The sequence below is a fragment of the Bufo bufo genome, chromosome 1 (genome assembly GCF_905171765.1).
Source record: "Bufo bufo chromosome 1, aBufBuf1.1, whole genome shotgun sequence".
In the NCBI taxonomy this organism is placed as follows: Eukaryota; Metazoa; Chordata; class Amphibia; order Anura; family Bufonidae; genus Bufo; species Bufo bufo.
Window position 1 is genome coordinate 315,864,003 of NC_053389.1, and position 10,934 is coordinate 315,874,936.

The window sequence follows — 10,934 nt, forward strand, 5'->3', positions numbered from 1 at the left end:
TGATCCCTGTTTCAATGTAGTACAATATATGCTGTATTACACAACATTGAAACTGTCAGTTTTACATTGTCCGTGTGCCTGTGAGACTCAGCCTGGGGGCTGGTTCTAAGAGGCTTTTGGATATAGCAGACCCCGAGGCCTTTGCAAGGCCTGGGGTTACCATGGCATCCATTGGCCTTATATCATCGCAGCACAGAGGGCCAATGGAGAGACAGAGGGAGCCCCCTCCCTCTGAGCTCCTTTTACATGCTATGGTCATCATTGATCGCAGCATATAAAGGGATAATCTACCGGTATTGGCATTTACAGCAATGTGGATATAGCAGGTTACAGCCGGGCCCCTGTGCAGCTCCTGTGCCTGCCCAATAATCTTGATATGCTAGTATGTCAATTTGCAGGAAGTCACTTCTTGCTGTGACATACCAGTTCGCCAAGGGGTTAAACAGATAACTTTTAAATGAGTGATAATCACAGTTTTTATAATTTTATTAATTGTCATTATTTATACTTGTATGATAATATTTCCTCAACCTAAATAATAACAAATGCTTAAAAAACTTTTTAAAAAATTGAGTTTGCATTACATAGCATAAACATACCTTATTGCAGAGTTAACACATTATAAAAGTAAAAGTAAACAAGTACCTTAAAAAATAAACCCTTTGAGATAAAACTATTTTGGGCCTTAAAGAGATTGTCCCATCAAGACAACTATCCACATTATAAGGTGTGTCTAATCAGTGGGGTGTCTGACCAGTAGGGCCCCTGGCAATTCTGAAAATGGTAGCCTGTTCTCCCCCGTTTGAATGGAGTCACAGACAAACATGCATGCTTCTGTTCCTTTTTAACTCTATTGGGTTGTTTGAGATAGCAGAGTGCTTATTCTGTACTTAAGGTAGCGATCTCTGGCAGTCCCATAGCATTGAAAAACGTGGTGGACATGCATTTCTATCTTCCACTCCATTCTAATGTGCAGCAATAGCCACTGTTCTCATTATCAGCAGGGGTCCTAGTGGTCAGACCTCCACTATTCAAAAATGTATCCCCTATTCTCTATAGCCCCTATATTTTTATATCACTGTAGCCATATCACAAGCTTTTATTTTGTGAGATAAGTTGTATTTTAATTGCAACATAAAATGTATAGCTTTTATTGGGGAGGTGGATAACAAATTCCGTAAATTTTTTGGATGATTGCTTTTTTGTCATTTTTGTGCTATATAAATGACAGGTTAGCCATAATCTGCAACTTATTATGTATATAAGTTATTATGTATGCCCAATACCCTTGGAAAGCTGTTTTCCCACATGACATGCATTTGTCTGCACCTCTAAGGCAAGCCATCTATCCAGTCCTGAGCAGAGTATGACGTGTATGCCCAGAACAATTACTCAAAGCATCTGGAGACATCTTTGTTTAAGTAAACATAGAGCACTCCAGCCAATACTGCATTTAGTACTTCTATATATCTAATGCAATCAAAATGAAAGTTATATTTTGATATAGCTACTGCATATACAATGTGATTACATCACAGATTATTTTGTAATATGCCATATTTAAAGTATTATATATGAGAATATAAAATTATATTACTGAATACTAGTGTTGATCGAGCATGCTCAGCCGAACACCATGCTCGGCACATGGCGTTATTCGGCCGAATATCGCATATACTCGAGCGCAATGCTCGAGTCTCCTCCCTACAACTTTCTTGGCTGCTACAAAGCTAATAAATGTGCAGGTAAGTACTGCCCTAATTGTGATGCCAAAACCATGTTGGTTACTGGCATTACAGTGATTGGCTGGCCGGAACGCGTCATCGGGTGCTATATAGCACCCGATGACGCGTGTTCGGCTCAGTCTTAGTCAGGTAGAGCTGTGCTGAGGAAGGGACAGACAGTGTTGGGAGTCATATAGGAATATTTTTTATTAGAAAAACTTTTCAGAGACCCAAAATTCCTTTTAAGGACTATTGTGTGTGGCAGCAGCAATATATATTTTTAGCACAACCTGCGCTAAATTGCTAAAACTTTACAGACCCAAAATTCCTTTTAAGGACTGTTGTTGTGTGTGGCTGCAGCAATATATATTCTTAGCGCAAACTATGCTAAATAGCTAAAACTTTACAGACCCAAAAGTCCTTTTAAGAACTATTGTGTGTGGCAGCAATATCTATTTTTAGCGTATCCTGCGCTACATAGCGTGCAATAGTAAGGCCGCTGCAGACAATGACATTGGCTGTACCACATCTCCAGTGTAAAGTGTGCGCATCCAAAAAATATCTGTGACATACAGTGTACTTTTTCAATAGACGGTGTCCGCTGTGGACAGTGACATTAGCTGCGCCACATCTCCAGTTTAAAGTGTATGCATCCAAAAAATATCTGTGACATCCAGTGCACTTTTTCCGTAGACGGTGTCCGCTGCGGACAGTGACATTAGCTGCGCCACATCTCCTGTGTAAAGTGTGCGCATTAAAAAATATCTGTGACATCCAGTGCACTTTTTCCGTAGACGGTGTCCACTGCAGACAGTGACATTAGCTGTGCCACATCTCCAGTGTAAAGTTTGCGCATCCAAAAAATATCTGTGACATCCAGCATACTTTTTCCGTATATGGTGTCCGCTGCGGACAGTGGCATTAGCTGCGCCACATCTCCTGTGTAAAGTGTGCGCATCCAAAAAAAATCTGTGACATAGAGTGTACTTTTTCCGTAGATGGTGTGCGCTGCGGACAGTGACATTAGCTGCACCACATCTCATTACGTGTGCTCTGAAAAAATGTATTTGTGACATACAGTGTACTTTTTCAATAGACGGTGTCCATTTCTGAAAGTCACATTGCCAGTGCCACATCTGCAGTGTAACGTGTGCGCTTAAAAAATTTATCTGTGACATACAGTGTACTTTTTCAATAAACGGTGTCTGCTTCTGACAGTAACATTGCCAGTGCCACATCTCCATCTCCACATCTCCAAATTTATCTGTGACATGCAGTGTACTTTTTCCGTAGATGCTGCGGACTTTGACATTACCAGTGTTAACTCTCCTGTATAACGGTTCCTCATCCCAAATACCTGTGACATTCCCTGAAATTTTTTATTAGCCGCTCGTGACAGCATTAACATTATCTGCGGGATATCTCCTGTGTGACGTTTCCACATCCCAAATACCTTTTAAAAAAAATTTGCGCATACACTTCTAAATCCTACGCTACTGTACGTGTGACATACTTTCAAGCATATATAACATTTTATATGAAGAAAGCGAGCAACAAGGGATGGGGAAGTGGCCGTGATGCTTATAGTGCACGCAGAGGGCGTGGCCCTGGGCGCGTTGAAACTGTGCCTGCTGCCAGAGCACAAGAAAAACAATCATCCACGATACCTAGCTTCATGTCCCAGTTTGCAGGGTGGCACAGGACACCACTCTCAAAGTCAGACCAGTGCGACCAGGTGGTTGTTGGATTGCAGCAGATAATGCTTCCAGTTGGTTAAGGACCACCCTGTCTTCCACCAAGTCCAGTCTCAGTAGCCAGGGATCTAATCAACACAATCCTCACCCTGATCCTCCCACCATGGAGAATCTGGGCAAACAAGTGATCCCACACTCGGATATTTCGAGGGCCTCTTTTCATTGCCATTACTTGCACAGATCTTGTGCCCTGATTACCAAACTCTTGAACATCCACAGTCACAAGAAGATAATAGTGGGGAATGGCAATTACTGTTTAATGAAGTGGATGATGATGACACACAGATGCTAAAAAGTCAATGGCAATTATGGCCTCAATAGGTTGATGAAGAGGATGAGACACAGTTGTCAAGAACTTGTTATCAGTATCAAAAACACCAGTCCACAACCTCAAACAGTCACACTCCAACCTCCACTATGGCCAAAACCAAAGAGCTGTCGAAGAACACCAGAAACAAAATTGTAGACCTGCACCAAGCTGGGAAGACTGAATCTGCAATAGGCAAGCAGCTTGGTATTAAAAAATCAATTGTGGGAGCAATTATTAGAAAATTGAAAACATACAAGACCACTTATAATCTCCCTCGATCTGGGGCTCCACGCAAGATCTCTTTTTAAGTGGGAGAACTTGGTGGCTGACTAAATACTGTATTGCTTGTATCATTTGGGCTAACTTTAATATGCGTAAGAGTATCAGACATGTTTTACATGATAGCATACTTATCTGGTAGGTAAATATGTAATTATTCACTCAATAAGTAACATATTAAGTAAGAGTAAGGCAGGAACACCCACTACTGGTGCTGTAGGAGACAAAATTTATTTAAACTAAAAACACTCCTCACTCCTCCTTTCTAGTCAAATACATGCTGAGTACATATAGATTAAAAACACAAAATAAAATAATTGTATGATAAAAACATGGATAACGAAATCCCCCCAAAGACAAAAAAACGCAAAGGCCTAATTGATACACAATGGATACACAATGGAACGCTTTCTATATTGGTTATATGTATTGTGTATGAGAACCGGCAGGAATTAATATATATGGCCAACTCACATATACTTTACATATATAAGATACAAATGTAGTAACTTCTCAAGATGTAATCAAAGTCCATATACAGTGGGGGGGGGGGGAAGTATTTAGTCAGCCACCAATTGTGCAAGTTCTCCCATTTAAAAAGATGAGAGAGACCTGTAAGTTTCATCATAGGTATACCTCAACTATGAGAGACAGAATGAGAAAAAAAAAATTCAGTAAGATCACATTGTCTGATTTTTAAAGACTTTATTTGCAAATTATGGTGGAAAATAAGTATTTGGTCAATAACAAAAGTTCATCTCAATACTTTGTTGGCAATGACAGAGATCAAATGTTTTCTGTAAGTCTTTACAAGGTTTTCACACACTGTTGCTAATATTTTGGCCCATTCCTCCATGCAGATCTCCTCTAGAGCAGTAATGTTTTGGGGCTGTAACTGGGCAACACAGACTTTCAACTCCCTCCAAAGGTTTTCTAAGGGGTTGAGATTTGGAGACTGGCTAGCCCACTCGAGGACCTTGAAATGATTCTTACGAAGACACTCCTTCGTTGCCCAGGCTGTGTGTTTGGGATCATTGTCATGCTGAAAGACCCAGCCACGTTTCATCTTCAATGCCCTTGCTGATTGAAGGAGGTTTTCACTCAAATCTCACGATACATCGCCCCATTCATTCTTTACTTTACACGGATCAGTCGTCCTGGTCCCTTTGCAGAAAAACAGCCCCAAAGCATGATGTTTCCACCCCCCATGCTTTACAGTAGGTATGGTGTTCTTTGGATGCAACTCAGCATTCTTTCTCCTCCAAACACGACGAGTTGAGTTTTTACCAAAAAGTTCTACTTTGGTTTCATCTGACCATATGACATTCTCCCAATCCTCTTCTGGATCATCCAAATGCTCTCTAGCAAACTTCAGATGGGCCCGGACATGTACTGGCTTAAGCAGGAGGACACGTCTGGCACTGCAGGATTTGAGTCCCTGGTGGCGTAGTGTGTTACTGATGGTAGCCTTTGTTACTTTGGTCCCAGCTCTCTGCAGGTCATTCACTAGGTCCCCCCATGTGGTTCTGGGATTTTTGCTCACCGCTCTTGTGATCATTTTGACCCCACGGGGTGAGATCTTGCGTGGAGCCCCAGATCGAGGGAGATCATCAGTGGTCTTGTATGTCTTCAATTTTCTAATAATTGCTCCCACGGTTGATTTCTTCATACCAAGCTGCTTGCATATTACAGATTCAGTCTTCCCAGCCTGGTACAGGTCTACAATTTTGTTTCTGGTGTTCTTCGACAGCTCTTTGGTCTTGGCCATAGTGGAGTTTGGAGTGTGACTGTTTGAGGTTGTGGACTGGTGTCTTTTATACTGATAACAAGTTCAAACAGGTGCCATTAATGCAGGTAACGAGTGGAGGACAGAAGAGCCTCTTAAAAAAGAAGTTACAGGTCTGTGAGAGCAAGAAATCTTGCTTGTTTGTAGGTGAACAAATACTTATTTTAGCAAGGAATTTACCAATTAATTCTTTAGAAATCCTACAATGTGTTTTCCTGTATTCTTTCCCTCCCCATTCTGTCTCTCATAGTTGAAGTGTACCTATGATGAAAATTACAGGCCTCTCTCATCTTTTTCAGTAGGAGAACTTGCACAATTGGTGGCTGACAAAATAAGTTTTTGCCCCACTGTATATTAATCTTTTTGTATATGTTCATATTCTTAATCCAACAGAATGTATAGGAGAGAATACAATATCCCATATATCAGTAAGGAAATATGACATCCAGCAGGATCGATGTAGATGAAGACACGTTGCACAATAAATATTCAGTGCCAAAATAACATTCCAGGCAGTGTTATTCAATATAATAGTTTCACTTAGTAGTGTTACTTGCCTTTGGGCATCATTCCTGAGGACAAATAATATTTAACTCATATGAGGCTCTTACCCCACTTTGTCCCCATATGAAGCAAATATTATTTGTCCTCAGGAATTATGCCCAAAGGCAAGTAACTGCGCTACTAAGTGGAACTATTACATTGAATAACACTGCCTGGAATGTTATTTTGGCACTTAATATTTAATGTGCAACGTGTCTTCTACATCGATCCTGCTTGATGTCATATTTCTTTACAGATATATTGTATATTATATTCTCTCCTATACATTCTGTTGGATTAAGAATATGAACATATACAAATATATTTATATATATGGACTTTGATTACATCTTGAGAAGTGACTACATTTGTATCTTATATATGTAAAGGATATGTGAGTTGGCCATATATATTAATTTCTGACGGATCTCATACACGATACATATAACCAATATAGAAAGCGTTCCATTGTGTATCCATTGTGTATAAATTAGGCCTTTGCGTTTTTTGTCTTTGGGGGGATTTCGTTATCCATGTTTTTATCATACAATTATTTTATTTTGTGTTTTTAATCTATATGTACTGAGCATGTATTTGACTAGAAAGGAGGAGTAAGAAGTGTTTTTAGTTTAAATAAATTTTGTCTCCTACAGCACCAGTAGTGAGTGTTCCTGCCTTACTCTTACTTAACTTGTTTTTCTATTATTGGATTCTGGGTGATCCAAAAAGGCAGAGAATCCTTAAATATCCAATTTACTTAGTGTGAGCCCCCTCATCCAATATTTCCAATAAATAACAGTTTATAAGGCAAAAAAAAAAGACATCTGTCCATCCAGTACAGCCTGTTAACCCACACGTTGATCCAGAGGAAGGAAAAAAAAAAGCCATATGAGGTAGAAACCAACTTTTTTCATTTTAGGGGAAAAAATCCTTTCCTACTCCAATCAGGCAATCAGAATAACTCCTTGAATCAACGACCCTTCTCCAGAATTATAGTAACTATAACATGTAATATTATTACACCTCAGAAATACATTCAGGCCTCTCTTTAAATCTTTTATTGAGTTCAAATCACCACCTCTTCTGGAAAAGAGTTCTGTAGTCTCACTGCTCTTACAGTAAAGAATATTCTATGTGCAGAAAGCTTCTTTTCGCTAGACTTAGAAGATGCCCCCTCGTCACAGTCCTGGGTATAAATAGATCATGGGAGAGATCACTGTACTGCCCGATGATATATTTATATATGGTTATTAGATCTTCCCTCAGTTGTCTTTTTTCTAAACTGAATAACCCTTTTTGAATATTGGCACCACATTTGCTAAGCGCCAATCCTGTGGAACACTCCCTGTCAGTATAGAGTCCTTAAATATCAGAAATAAAGGTCTGTCTATTACATTAATTAATTTTCTTAGGATAATGAGGTGTATGCCAACTGGTCCTAGCGATTTGTCTTTTTTTATCTTTTTAAGATGCTGCTGTACTTCTTCCCGGGTCAGACAGACAGACTTTTAATAGGGAGTTTATTTTGACACTCTGCATTTCATCTGACAGTTCATTTTCCTCAGTGAATACTGTGCAGAAAATAATATTTATTATTCTTGAGGACATTATCCCAGTTAGTGAGGCTAATGGCCTCTCTTAGCTGATCAAATTATGCATTTTGGAAGTTTGGTGTATTTGTGCCTTCCTGAAAAGACATTCTCTTGAATGACAATTGGAAGGTTATTATTTTATGGTTACTATTTCTTAGGTGTCCCCCCAACCTGCAGATCTGTTGCTCTGTGAGGTCTATTGGTTAGTACTAAGTCCAGTATGGCCATCCCTCTAATTGGATCCTGAACCAGTTGGGAAAGGTAATTGTCTTTGGTTATTACCAAGAACCTGTTTCCTTTATGAGATGTACAGGTTTCAGTTTCCCAATCTTTATCTGGGTAGTTGAAGTCTGCCCCGTGCACCGCTACACAGGATCGGAAGGTGAGCTGGCTGTAACCTTTTTCTCCCATAATAACACCCTCAATATGATTTGCTGCCTCAATTATTTCCCATAATAGTAGATTTTCTATGGACTCTGTTATATTTGGTGGCTTATAACAAATCACTTTCCTTTTTACCCACAGTGACTCCACATGTTCATTTCCCTCACTTATGTCTTCACGTAGTGTGAGCTTTAGACAGGACTTTACATAAAGGCAAACCCTAATAATCAAGAAGGACTGGCATTCACATTTAGCATCTTGCGAAGTATTTATTTATTGCCACATATTCATTCTGTGACGCGTTTCGACACAACCCGTGTCTTTGACAAAGGCAGGGGTTGTGTCAAAATGAGTCATAGAATGAATATGTGGCTATAAAGAAATACTTCACAAGATGCTAAATGTGACTGCCGGTCCTTCTTGATTATTACTATTACATGGGACGCCAACCCTAGGACACGTGCACCACTAAGTCTACTCGCAGTGCCAACTGATTCAAATATACAGGGTGGGCCATTTATATGGATACACCTTAATAAAATGGGAATGGTTGGTGATATTAACTTCCTGTTTGTGGCACATTAGTATATGTGAGGGGGGAAACTTTTCAAGATGGGTGGTGACCATGGCGACCATTTTGAAGTCGGCCATTTTGAATCCAACTTTTGTTTTTTCAATAGGAAGAGGGTCATGTGACACATCAAACTTATTGGGAATTTCACAAGAAAAACAATGGTGTGCTTGGTTTTAACGTAACTTTATTCTTTCATGAGTTATTTACAAGTTTCTGACCACTTATAAAATGTGTTCAATGTGCTGCCCATTGTGTTGGATTGTCAATGCAACCCTCTTCTCCCACTCTTCACACACTGATAGCAACACCGCAGGAGAAATGCTAGCACAGGCTTCCAGTATCCGTAGTTTCAGGTGCTGCACATCTCGTATCTTCACAGCATAGACGATTGCCTCCAGATGATACGAGATGTGCAGCACCTGAAACTGAAGGAGATCTCTTCAAACTAGAAAATTTGGTCTACTTTGTGCTTCCATTGTTTCACAATCCTTTCTAAACACACTGTAAACAACAGTGCTCTCCCTCAACGGACATCCCCCTCATCTGCCAACCTTGATCTGGGCTAGTCTCCTGGCACTTTTCCCTCTACCCCACCTTTTGCTATCCAGCTACCTACCTCACTTTCCTGATCCTTTTTGCAACCATCTACCCCATTCAGTGCCTGCTCAGTGAGCAGCAAACTTATTTCTATATTGCCAAGGCATCTCAATGTTAAAATTCGCTTGTCTAGATACACGATGTGCGATTCCAAATGAGCAAGTTGCTCTCATTTTAAACAAAGATACGCACTATCAAATGGCTGTTCCAGGACTGTATACATTTAACAAGATGTGCACTGGACTGCGTTGTCAATGATGGAACACACAATTACTAATGCAAGTTGCACAAGTCCCTGAATCTAAAGTCAAATAATCTAAAGATACACACTTAATACAAAACACACTCTTGAAATTAAACACCCGGACGCTCACATGCTTATATAGGTAATGCTCAGCTTCCTTTTTTTTCGACTCAGGGTTCAAAGGGCATACTAAATATATGTATTATATTATGTTTTGCTTTCTACTTGAAGAAGCTGTTAGGTGAAACATGTTCAGTCTGAGGTGGAATCTGATGCCCTTTTATCCCACAATGTATATATTTGATTAGTGATGCTTTGTCTCATTTGGGCTCACTTTAACTATATATTAATAGATTATCAGATACTTATGGGGGTATACTAATCTCAAATACTTTTACATTGTTGGTGATATGTTGAAAATGTAGGATGTAATTGTATTGGTGATACTTAGTAATTGTATTGGAGATACTTTGGATGTTATTTAATTGCAAAAACTGACTTGTATAGTGGGTACCTGTCTCCCTCTTCTATTATGCATTTCTTAAATCATTTTAATTGCCTTGTAATACATTGTGCCCATTGATATGTATATAATAAAGATTTTAATATTTTTATCTGGTATTGTCATTGTAATCTAAGAGGGTTTTTAATTGTTATGGTATGATATTTTGTAATATAATACAAGAAGGGACTGTTGTATTTATTGCATAGTGTTGTCATTTTATGTAGAGTGTATGTTTGTATCTTGCCCTGCAATATTGTCATATTCATATATTAATGGTCATTTATCAAGACTGCTGTTCCAATATGCCAGTCTTCATCCCTGTGCACTGCCAGGAATATGCATCTAATGTATTATAAGACAGACAACTCTTAATAAATTAGTTGAATCTCCGGCAGACCATTCACCAGAAACTGAAGTTTACACCAGTTTATGGATTACGTTATAGTAAATTTGGATGGCCATATAAAGCTCTGTCCCTTCCACTTAGTAACTTCCCTTTCTTCTCCACTTTTGAAAAGTGGTGAGTCTCTCGAAAAGCGGCAAATTATCGCACAAATATGGCATGACTTAAAGACATTAATAAATGTCTTCCAATATTGTCATCCTAAAACAATACCATGCTGTTGTATTACAAGGTAGCTA